General features: G+C 42.4%; 1 long non-coding RNA gene across 1 annotated transcript in view; it reads left to right on the top strand.

Annotated features, from left to right (window-relative positions):
- LOC147156387 (uncharacterized) overlaps positions 1-12,713 on the top strand; it is a 63,523-nt gene that overhangs the window by 33,695 nt on the left and 17,115 nt on the right. The window contains exon 2 of the long non-coding RNA XR_015091498.1: positions 2,138-2,218. This is a non-coding gene — a long non-coding RNA (uncharacterized LOC147156387). The remainder of the gene's footprint in view (positions 1-2,137; positions 2,219-12,713) is intronic.

Genomic DNA, 12,713 nt, shown 5'->3' with positions numbered 1-12,713 from the left:
CATGCCAGCCTTTGACATTTCCACTCCACCGTAGTCATACTGTAGGAGTACTGTAAATCTCTTTTTTGCCTTCTGTTTCACTTTGTACTGCAGCCCGTTTAGGCAGCAAAGCAGCTGATAGGACGCAAGCTTGCACTTTGTTTAGATCAGGCCTCCGCTTTTTCCACCATAGTACTGCAATCACGCTGATGACTTAATCGCTTCTTTTTCCCTGTTTCAGTTTCTACCGCAGCCCTTTTAGGCAGCAGACCAGCTGATATGACGTAAGCTGACGTTTACTGAAAATAACCAACCCATGCTGTTTCCACCATATTACAGTCGTAATGCTCTGTGTGAGTGAATCACACCTTTTGCCTTTCATTTTGTAGTGCAGCCCGTTTAGGCAGCAAACATGCTAATATGACGAAAGCTTGCATGGTGGTGTTTACAGGAAAGTGGCCCACACAGTTGCCAAGTTGGAACAGCTCAATTAGAAGCTATAAAAGTCAAAACAAAGGCTTAACTCGTCTATCAGATGACGACTACTGTAGTGCTAATGTAGCGAATGAGTGAGCCTCATACTCGTTGCGTCACGGGCAGCTTCCTCTTTAGCTTCCTATTTGCCTTCCTGTTGCAAAGCACTTAGTATCTTTTAGTGCTGTCCTTTCTCTTTGTCCCTCACAGAATCTCTAGCTATCTGCTTCCGCAAATGAAGCTCATCAACGTCTTTATCCATTTGTCTTCCTTACTTCGCCTCGCATATGATTCACAAGCGTTACATGCTGCATGAGTGAAGATCTAATCGGCTGTTTGTGTATAAAACTGCCTAATGGAGTACTTTATCATAATATCTAAATGATTAAATGTGGTTTGGTGTTGTAGAATTTCACTGTTGTTGCTAAGCCCAGTCAGTGAATCAAATTAGAAGGTTGCACCCAAAAACACATTCATTTCTCTGATGGTCAGTTATTCCCTCAGAAGCACCACAATATATTGTATATTAAATTAAAAACGTACAGTGGTTGAATCAAATTCATTAAAATGAATGGAAATGCCTTCCATCTGTTCCAGACTTACCCCCACAACAAAAATGCTTGTAGTGTGTATTTTAATGTGAAAAATAGGTCTCCAAAACAATTAAATATTTTTTGTCACACCATCAATTGAATAGCCGTTGTGCTGCTCCTTGTGATGGACCCACCATGGCCACCTGGGGGCACTATAAGGCAGACAGGCGGTTATGTTACAGTTCATGGAACGGTTATTATGACTGCCACTCCCAATTTCTAGTCAGTCCTGCCTGGATGCTGCAGCCACTCATATTGCAGTGGACGTGTCCTGCCCAGAACTCACGTGGGATTCATAATATTGATTCTTTAGACATCTCCATTCATCTCTCAGTTCATCAGTGCGGCACTAATATTAGTCCTTCTATGCAGAGGATAAATATTGACTGAGCACTGCTATGTTTGTCTACATGTTGTTGTTGTTGTTGCAGTGTTTGTATTGAATCCATTGCTTGGTATGAAAGCACCACAATGTTGATGCTAAGTATTGTTAGCATTAGGTAGCGGACTGGAAGGCTAAGTAAGCTATGTAGGGGTTTTTTTCCATTTAGACAAGGATATGGCCTGACTAAATAAGCCTTTTTCCTTTACTAGTCTTTTGGCCTTGAGATGGTGCCAAAGCAATATTTTTAAATTACATGTGGCTTTTCAGCCAGTAACATAGAATAGTGTACCCCAAAAATCCACCAATAAGCAGGTCTCGCTATATTGCAGATTTTCACGTATTATGGTGGTTCCCTACTGTATCCCATGTAATAAACAGCTTCACTGTATAGCAACACTGTTTATCCGAAATGTAGCGGGGGATTACAGTAGTCCCTTAGCATGTGTGCTAGCTGCGTGAGTCCGTTTTGTGTCATAACGCGACCGTGATGCGAGCCTCTTTGGAACTGGTTGCATCTCCTGTCGTTCCAGCAAACTGGCCAAGGCTAGAGGAAATAAAAGCGGAAATGGAGCGGAGACGGTGATGAATTGCTGTACGGCCTTGTTAGTTTTTCTATACACTAAGGAATCACAACCCACCCACCCCCAGTCCTCCACCCCTTTGTAACGCCCACCCGCCCTCACAATGCTCTTTTCATGTCCCGCAGGGTGGAGACGAGGCGGACCGTGCCACGCAGGAGGCCCGAGGAAATAATTAGCCGTGCACGCAAACACACGCAACATGACTGGTAGGTGGGCCGACGCTTACGCCTCCCTTTTTACCACGCTTTATGCTTCCTCTTATGTAAATTGGACATGAAACGCCAAGCACTTATCCAATGCGTTGCGTTAAATTGAAGTGAAATAAGGTCTGTCTACGACGTGTATTGTATGACATATAATGCAAAAGAATATTTGCATTTGCACATTTCTGACACCCTTGTGCCGTGTCATTCAATTTATTTAATAAACAGTGCAGGGAAGTAGTTTAATTGGTCGATATAAGCTCTTTAAAAAAAAAAAAAAAGAATTTACATGATAAAATTGAATTTAGACGTAACCTAAAGAATAAAATAGTTTTTGAGATTTTTTTGTTATAGTTCAATGGGCATCGTGATGCTCCTTCTGGTGAGCATGCCTCTGCCACTAGGGGGTGCTATAATGCACACATACGGGTATACTTGGCACTGGACAAAACTCCCCAGTAAGCCGCGGTAATATTAGCTGTTCTTCGCCAACGCTAATGAGTTATGCCTGTGAGTAGTGCTATACTGTCTGGTTAGCATTAAGATAGGAAGGCAACTTTATGTGGTTGTTTTAAATACACAAGGTTTAATTCTCGTGGTTTGATCTTAAGTTTGATAGTAAACTTCAACTGGGAATTGAAACAACGGCACAAGGTACAAAGAATTGAAATGACATTTCTTATTCAGGCGACTACTTTGTGGCCTTTTTTGGTTGAGTGTGTGTTGGCACTTCATCGAGGTTTGTTTTGCTTAATCACGCTTTGACTGCAGTTAAAAAGGCCATTGCATCCTGGCCATGCAAAAAGGGGACTAGGTCAACAAATCAACAAAAGCAGGACGTTTTTGAGCTGTTTTTTTGCATCTCACACTTTGTTCTCGCCAATGTTTTGCCCTCGGAGGCCGACGCAGAACTTCCGAGCTCGTGTTGGAGCGCGGCCGGGACGGTGCTGCCAGGAGAGGGCAAAAAAAAAAAAAAACAGAAAAGTCCTCCCCGGGCGCTTGATGGCAAGCCAGCTGCCGTTACATAATGTCACTCGTACGCTTGTGGGAATAATGTGTGGACAGAGTGATTCATGAATGTGGATTTTGGTGCTTTCCGCAGAGCAGGGGAGGGAGCCAATAGTTTCTGTTTCATTATGTCGTCTGTTGTTATGATTAGAATCCATTCAAGATGGCCGGGTCCCCCCTGTAAGGTTGAAGCACACACGAACAGGCAAAAGTTCCACAGATTTTTTTTTTCCCTGGTGGATTTTGTTGGAGCAGAGTAAGACCTGTTTTTTTGTGTGTGTGGAAATTATACGTAAATTGATAAAGTGATCAACTTTTGAACTGTTGTTCAGAGTAACGTGGTCAGTGATGGTATCACAGGTAGACTTAATGACATCACTTGTCACAAGAGCGCAATTGGAAATTGGAGGTCTTGGAATTGGAAGCCATGTGTTTGTCTCTCTTGTTGAGACATCCTGTACCTTGCAGGCAATTGTATACAAACACGTTTCAACCGCAGCCAATCACAGCTCAGATCTGTCGGGATCCGTTTTTGAACTTTCCTCCGGTCAAACGTCGCGCCCGGCCAGCTCATCTGGCCGCACATCTGGAGGGCGTAATTGCACTTTAATCCCGCTATAAATCCCCAAGCGGCGCTCCAGTAGCAACTAATGCGAGTCCGAGTCGACCGGACAGATGTTTAGGGACTCGCTGTACTTTATTCTCGTGGAAAAACGTGTCAACATGGAGTCCAACGGATGAAAACAAATGCTCGCAAAGCTATTGATGAGCTGACTTCACTCGTCTCAGAAACCTTATTCACGCGTAGTGACAAAAAAGGTGATTTTTATGACATTTGCAGCAGATTTGAATAGCGAGGGTTCGCTGTACCATCAAATTTGTTAGATAGTTAATTTATTTTTATTGAAACCCTTCTATAGAATTGACATCTTGCCAATGACGTTCATGGGTCAGTCGGGCTCATCCTTTGTATAAGCGTAAAAAAAAACACAATTATAGCAACACACGTTAAACAGGTTTTTGTTGAAAGAAAAGCAAAGGAAGTTCAATCTGAATTTTTTCAAACAGGTCAAATTGAAGGAAAATATAACAGGAAAATAAATCAACAGGCTTCTTCCTTTCGTGATTGAAGTGTGTGCGTGCTCGCGCACATGTTCGACCTCAATAGGGTTCTTGACTGTCCGTTATTAGAAATCATGCTGACGTCATTGTACGGCGCTACCTTGACTCATTACTTTAATTTGTTTCATGACCAAGATTGTAATTTAATTTACTTGTACTTTAAGTACATTTTCCAAATGGAATGAATTGAAATTACATTAGTCAGTTACAGCGCCCTTTGACCCCCACCCCTCTAAAAAACACTTTTTTTTTGTTAATGTGGCTGAACAATTAATGAAATCATCATGCTTCCACTCTACTTTTCATACACTCGCAGTATGTACAATACCGGATGTACAGTATGATGTACTTCATAGTTGGTGTGTGCGTGTGTGTGTGCGCGCAGATGTCAGCAGCGGTGGTACAGCACCAGGTGAGGTTTATGAGGTGTTAAGAGAGCTCGCCTGTAGCCCACTGCGGGGGGGGGGGGGGGGGGGGGGGGTCTGTAAGGTCGGCGCTCATGAGCACGCTGCGCCCCTTCAAAGGCGCCCTCCACCCCCGAAACCTTCAAGTGTTCGCCTGATGTCTGTATGCACACACCCCCCCCCTCCCATCCCCCCTTCAAACGCACCTTCTCAAGTGTCCGCCCGCTGCGCCAGCGGCATCCATTTTGCTTCCCGTCCAAGAGTTGTCTTGTCTTCCTGCAAAGGACCAATCAGCACCTCGGTAAATGTTGAGCTTGCTTGATTGCATATTTAGGAACTGGTAAATAGCCAATCAGTCATTTTTAAAGATGGTCAGGGGGTGGCACTGATTTCAACAAAACGCAACTGAAGTGGACCATCATGAAAAAATTACATTTGCCGACTCTTAGCTGCACACCAAGTGATTGAACATGTCAGCCGACGTGCTCCACTGACAATAACTGCACTGTTACATTATTTATTTAGAACCATAAAAACATGGTGCGATTGTCAAGATGTAGATGGCCACAAACAAAAGGAAACAAGTTCAAATAAAAAGAAGTGTGGATATTTTGAAAGTCTGCTGCCAATGATCTATCGCTCCATTCAATGACTGCACCCATGCGTTTCAGCAACAGAGACTCCCCACACTTTTACTGCTTTCTAGCCAGTTGACCCCCATTCGGCACCCGCAGATTCACATATTCTGATATATGTATATATATATTCATTTTTTTTCTACACCCATTTTTTGGTTGTTGAATTTAGTAGGTTAAAAAACATGCAACTTTCCCCCAATGCATTGTTGTCAAATGATACATGGAGGTCTACAATTGTTGGTATTTTGATTACAGTAAAAACCTGGCAACTCATTTTATTTGGTGAAAGCTCAAGTGCCCTTTTGATTGGCTGTTGAATCCGTGACGTTGAATCTGTGACGGCATTCACCAGTGAGTCAAATTTTTCCTTGCGACCAAACCAGCCGCCAGCACTCTGCATGTGTGCAGTTGGCCGCATTGAAGCGGCGTTCGACATGAAGTCATCTGTTAGAGCTCAACAAAATATTGAAAAAAAAACAAAAACACCTGCAAAGTCCTCACTAATTGCTCTTCTTGTGTGTCGTGCTGTTGTGCAATAAGCAGAACGTTTATGAGGAGTTAGAGGACGTTCTGTACTTGTGTGGACTGTGTGGGTCCGGTGCTATGCGGAGCACTCGTTGCCTCCAGCACATTTGACAGTGTACCTTAAACATGAGCTTGTTATTGTGCTTGCGCAACTCAGCCGCAGCATACTGAAGATCTGACGTTTCGATTTAATTTGAGCGTTTGACGTGAACATGAAAACAAAACGGTTAGATGATGCCAGTTTTTGATTTTCAAAATGGAGTAGGAAGCTCAGGTGTACGGGCCTTCTTTCCGTTTTGTTATTTTGACTGCAAGAAAGGCTGAGTGAGTGTGATCTAACAATGTCTCAGTGTCAAGCTGAGCATTCTTCAATTGTGGAGGTCATCACTTCATCAGCCTCCCAACTTTAATTACGAGCTGCTATGCGAAAACTGGCTAAAAGTGGAACGGAGGGGACAATAGCTGGGACTCATAAAGTCGACTTTATAAGTCGCGTAGGAGGAAAAGAGCAAGTCACAGAAACTTTATAATTCTACACTGCTGCTAAGTTTTTCGCAATAAAGTAAAAGTGGTGCACTTTTTTCTGGCTTTAGTCGTCACGTTTGGATTGCAATGCCTTAAAACTGTTTTTTTTTTGTCTTCTCTGTCCTGTGAGTGTTCAGCAGTGATTCATAACAAAACGTGCCTTGGCATATTAGTGTGCCATGGGAAAATACCCAGTGTATTTATTCTTTATTTACTACCAATAATTTATCTTGGTTCATCTTATCTATGCCAGTGATGTATAGCGACAGGCAGAAGAATAACATTTCCCACCACTAGATGGCAGAAAACATTACCTGACTATCCACCTGTTGTCATTCATACAACAGAATAACAGCTTAGTGTTTGTTTGTGTAGAAAATACTTGACATATTGTTATTGTAGTGTTGTTGTTCATACATGTGCCTTTAAAGGGGAAGTCAACCCAAAATTAAATTTCTTGATATTAAAATGTTCAATGCAGCCCCAACTAGTCTTAAAAAAAGACATTCTGATGAATACTGCGTTACTGGAATATGAGTTAAGCAGCAAAAGGCGGCCATTTTGCCACTTACTGCCCGAGTGAAAATGACATCACGGGTAACAACCAATCACAGCTCAGCTTCAGAAAAGAGGTGAGCTGTGATTGGTTGTTGCCTGAGCCCTGAGCAACTGTGATGTCATCTTCAGTCGACAGAGTGGCAAAATGGCCGCCCCCTGAGATAGATTTTGCTTCATAACTCATATTCCACAAATGTAATATTTATCAAAATGTCATGTTTAGGCTAGTGAGGTCACTTATAAGATATTTGTTGTCAAGAAATGTTTATGGTTGACTTCCACTTTAAGAGACGAGGCCTCGAGCGGTGTCAATAACGAGTCTGCATGTGCTCCCAAGCGCTCATCTTGCTTTAAATAAACAGCTAAGAAGTGCATCGGCAGCTGTGGCTCTCCTTTCCCACCTGCGAGGGCATTACATGAAGAGAGTTGACTGTAAAAAGCCATAAAATGACATTGCCGTATACTGTTCTATTCGTGACTTTTTTGTTTGTTTGATTGTGTGCCATGAGATTGCTGTCGTGTCAAATGTGTGCCTTGGCTCAATCAAGCTTAGGAAACAATATGGAAAAGACACACACGATCTTTCCACCTGTTGGGTGTCCCGGGAAAAGAGATTTTCCCCACATTTTTCCCCCACATTTTTTCCCCACATTTCCCCCCCCCCACAAGTTGTGCTTTGTCAGAGAAGCTGATGACTGCTGCAGCTGCTTTCTGACGTCTGAAAGAGTTTGAAGAACTACTCATGTACAACCAGTATTAGAGCAAAATGAGGGTTTTTATGGTGGTGATGGTACTGCTGATGAATGGAATTTCAATTAATTTTAATGGGGAAAATTGATAGTTCAATGATGCCGATCAAAGTATACATCCCATTGGCAAATAGTGTGCTAAAAAATTATACTCCATTTTTTTACACACAGAGCTGCCATCTGACATCTTGACTGTGACTCTTCTGTTATGGAACCAAAACTGACAGAGGGATGTTTGCGTCCCCGTTCAAAAAGACTCCTGCAGAGTTCCAAAACAACATTCACATATCACGAGGGTGTCTATAGATGCCCTGATGCAAAATGTATATATATTTTTTTTTTTCCTTCAGCTACACGCTTTGGATGTTTGTTGATGTGAGTGATGGCCAATCCGCTGGTGATCCGGCTAAAAGCTTGCTGCCGCATTTTGAGTAAATATTGACATTCTTGTCACAATTTCTAACGCAAATATCGCAAAGTGCACCTGGCGACTCTATAGCACTCTTAGATTTCAAGTTTGCATTTGTAATATATTTAAGTTGTAGTGTTTGTCAACGCTGGTGAATGACGAACACTGTCATCAACACAGATCTTACTTTTTGCTTTAATCATAACTCAACGGGCAGAATGTATGCAATGTGCTTAACTTATACCAACACTTTTTCTGTTTTTTACGTTTGGAAAGATTTATTAGCTGTTACAATGCTCCAACCAGATGAAACCACTGAACTTCTAGAGCAGGCATTCGTGCAAAGCCAAAGGCTTCCAGCGGCTTAAAGTGAAAGACTATGATTCGAAACAACCTGAAGTCAGTACAATGAATGCTTGAGTTCGCCCTGAACCGTCCACTGAATTGAGCTTTTGTCTTTTATTTTATTCAGATAATCCTATCATTTAACTCCAAAATTAACAAACATCTATACAGAAAAGTCTGACTCCTCTACCCTTGCAAACCAAGTCCACGGTATAATTTTCCTTCAAGGCATACTTGGATCTTATGCTAAACTTCCAGTCGATCCGGTTCCCTGCGCATATGGATAACGACACATGGCAGGACTGTTGAGCGTGACCGGTGTAGTCGGATAACCGGCAGGTTGATGGTCTCTCTGTGACGGTAACTTGTGCAAGGCTCGGCGGTGGTCTTAGCAGTTCCAACGTCTCGGTGGCGCCCCTGGAGTGTGAGCGGATCTCATTGTAGACTTGCTGATTGTCTGGGTTGCTGTAGCTGGAGGCTTTGTTGGCGGCTCTACGGCATTTCTCATCAGCAAGTCATCACTGGCACTTTGGTATGGCGTTTCAGTCTCTCGTGAGTACAAGTGGTTTATGTGTTTTTGTTGTAAGATGCACGGATTAGCGTTAGCCTCTAATAGACCTGAGCGATTAAACACACTGTATAGCGTGATGTGCTAGCAGACAGAAGCATTAACTAGATCATGGACTTTTAACGTGCGGACGGTTCATGTTCGTATGTTCTTGCACAGAAGGGCCTTGTTAGCGATGTCATATTGTTCCTACCCCCCCGCTGAGGATCTGGCCCAAGCGTTATCATTTCAGCTAACAAGCTGCTGCTCCGCTGTCCACAGCTCATTGATCACCGCCGACCATTTGCTCGCCGCATCCACGGTGGGAGATCTCGCTCACCCCGTACCCTGATGGGCAATCGTTTAAGTCGGGATTGAACGTATCATCCGCGAAATACACAGCACGTCGTCCGTCGCAGCTGTTTATCGACGCTCTCGGGTATTTGCAGCTGTCACGCACAAGGAGGCCTCCAATTTTGCCGGGTTAAAGAGAAGACCGCTTGGACTGCACGGTGGTATTTCCGATTCGGCTTCCTCTGAGCTTCTCTAAGCTCCTTGAGGAGCATTTTGGAGAGCACAACACGCCGTATGAGCAGAGTAGTCGGGCTCAAGAGCGCCCAACGTGTGCTTAATAACTTTATAATCCATTGTAATTTGGAATGTGCAGTTAACCTTCGTAATATTGCGATTCATCGTCCCGCTTTTTGGTAAACGTTTTTCCATTATTTTTTTAAACCGGCTAGTCCGAGTTAAGAGTTGCACTGTGGGAATACTTAACCAAGTGTGTTTCAGTCAATTCAAACGTTTTGAATGGGTTGTTCTTTTCTTTTCTTTTTCTTTTTTTAAACTTATTTTCTCCCAAAAACTTATAAAAAAAATTATATTTTAAATAGTGCCATAGTCCCAAAAACATATTTATAGTTTTTTTTTTTAATGTTTTTTTTTTTATGCTAGAGCATACAGAAAGCTTTGATGCAGCCTCTGACCTGAAGAGGGCGTTTAAAGCAATGGTAGTTATTACAAAAAACAGCCAAGAGGTGGCAGCAGAGTATACCAGCGATCAACCAGGGCCATGTTGCAAAAAGCTCTTTCCCCGAGTGTTTTAAACAGGTTTGTGAATAATGATGAAACTTAGCTATATTCTAATGCTAATTACTGCAAAATGGAAACAGACACAAATATACTTTTTTTCCTGATAAAAGAAGAGGCTAATATATCATTTGGTAGGGTCCATGTTTTTATAACAATAGAACACAATATTCTGTGGGCCAAAATCAGTCCAAATCCAGTAAAACAGCCGGGAGTGAAGGGGGGTTCCTTTAGTGAAAATGGCTGGGAGGGGATGAGTTACCGTGTCAAATGTTATTTTGAGTGTAAAATAGACCGGGGGGTGGGGCACACACAAATCTGGATACTCCACATTTAAAACAACTTGGAAAAAAGCAACAGGAAACATAAAAACAAAGCATCATAAAAAGGGAATATCACATTGCAATGTGTCATGACAACAGTGTTTTTTCCATCAGGATTTTTTCCTTAGATATGCAAACTTCTTGAAGAAGACTTAGTCATCATTCAAGCACTTCTCAGCGCTGCGTGACGTCCTGGCGAGCGTCTTTGCTGTGGCTTAGATCGATTGCTACATTTTTTTGCGTCACGTTAGAAGAAAGCAATGCGCTTTATTGTACGCCATCGCTGGAAGCTGTTTGATCTCCCGGGGAGCCGGCGAGATGTGTTTTGCGTCGCCGCGTGAGGTCTCACCGCCGCTCGCCACTATCCGGCATGTTAATTTATTGTCCGATAATTATTGTTTTTATTTCCCTCGTCCCGCAGCGACTTTCCTTTTGAGGTTAGAGACTCGGCCCGTCGTCGCAATTTCTCCTCGGGTCATTACATCGCATGCCGTGACGGAGCTAATAATAAACTTAGTCTTCTACACTGCTTTAGCCTGGTCGGGTCTGATCATGACGACGACTTGGAAAAAGCCGGGCAATTGATATATAACAAAATATTGATTTGTTAGTCACTTTGTCGAGACTATAAGCAAAGTAGCCCCATTCTACCTTTGATATAGCATAGCAGGAGAAGCAAGCGTTAAATTTCTCACCCGTCTCGGCTTTGAGCAATACCCTACCTATGATACAACCTCGGAAAATAAAAAAATGACAAGGACTTCACCCCAGCCCAGTCAGGATCATCTTTCCACAAGAAAGCAATGTCCAACATAGACTGCTCAAAATGGCGCTCGCCTCTCTGTTGGCGTTCACTTCCTGAAGGCGGGCCATCAAGTGGACACACGTCTGCGCTTTCTCCCGTCCATCAGCTCGTAAATGTCATCGCGGGGACGGATGAGACGCTGCGAGAGGATTTTTATCCGGCCGGCCTTGCGGGATCTTAGGACTTGCACCAGTCTGCTTTCTTTCAGCAGTCCTAGTGCTTCACAGATTGATGGATAACTAGAGCACAAACGTTCATTAGAAAATATCTGCAGTCAAATGTAATGATGTGGATTATTAGAGGCCACCCACAGCCTGAGCCTGCCGCCGTATTTGTTTGAAGAGTTAATTACGTACGCACACGTACACAAACAGACCCCGCAGAATCGTTTATGAGGCAAGCTGCGGGGGCTTCTACTTCCTGCATTTTCTCCCCCACCCATTTCCTCACAGTCCGCTACATTTTTTCGTTCTTCCAAACCTCACCATTCCTGGCGCTGAAACAAAATGCATATGTGACATTTGGACTGACGGCCCGGAGACTGACGATAGGGAACAAGCAATTAATGCAAATGTTTTCCTAGTTGTGTGGCAGCGATACCGCTTTTCCACTTCCCATGATTCAACAGATGTAAAATTGGCAAAAATTTACTTTTTTTGGCCGACGCCTACTTTTCATGACATAGGCCTGGGTCATATGACCTAAAAATTTCATTTACTTTTTTTCTTTACAAAAATCTAATTTTTGATTTTAATAATTTTTTTCCTATTGTTTATAGGACTACTTTTGCTGTTTCCCGATATACTGTTTGGCTTTATTTTTTTCTGATACCATTTTTTTTTTCTTGTTCTCACCAACTGGTTTTATCCTTCTTCTGCAAGCAAACCAATTTTTGGAACTGACTGAAGGTCTGACAATGACTTTTTCATCTCATCCACTACCTTGATTCAGCAGAAATGACGTGACAATCGCGGCTAAAGTTTAGCATGTCTAGCAACATTTTCCAAAGCAACCCTTTTTGTCCCCCTCCTGCCTGAAAAAAACAAACAAACACTTTAAATAGACACAAGAAAGAAAAACACAGCTTAGGGCTGTTTCACTAACGTGACTAAATGTAACGTGACGCCCTTTAATGTGGGCTAATGCGCTACGCTAGCAGGCCAGACTCTGTTAGCTCGCTTTTAGCCTTTAACCGCTATCTGACTGCATCTTTTATTTTTATTTATATATATATATATATATATATATATATATATATATATATATATATATATATATATATATATAAGACAAGTGCATGTTTGTAACTTTTTCAACATAAGAGCAGAAAAAGATAATTTTTGTGTGGATTGTAGATTTACTTCAGTTTAAAGGCCTCTCAGTAGACTAAAAGGCTTGTGAGAGTAATTTAAAGCTGATATCATCAATGCCAATCAGTCCTCCTTTTTTCA

The sequence above is a fragment of the Leptonotus elevatus genome, chromosome 20, assembly GCF_054856555.1.
Source record: "Leptonotus elevatus isolate MCC_2025b chromosome 20, RoL_Lele_1.0, whole genome shotgun sequence".
NCBI classification, from domain to species: Eukaryota; Metazoa; Chordata; class Actinopteri; order Syngnathiformes; family Syngnathidae; genus Leptonotus; species Leptonotus elevatus.
Note: the sequence above shows the minus strand (reverse complement) of the source record. Positions and strands in the feature narration are given on the sequence as shown.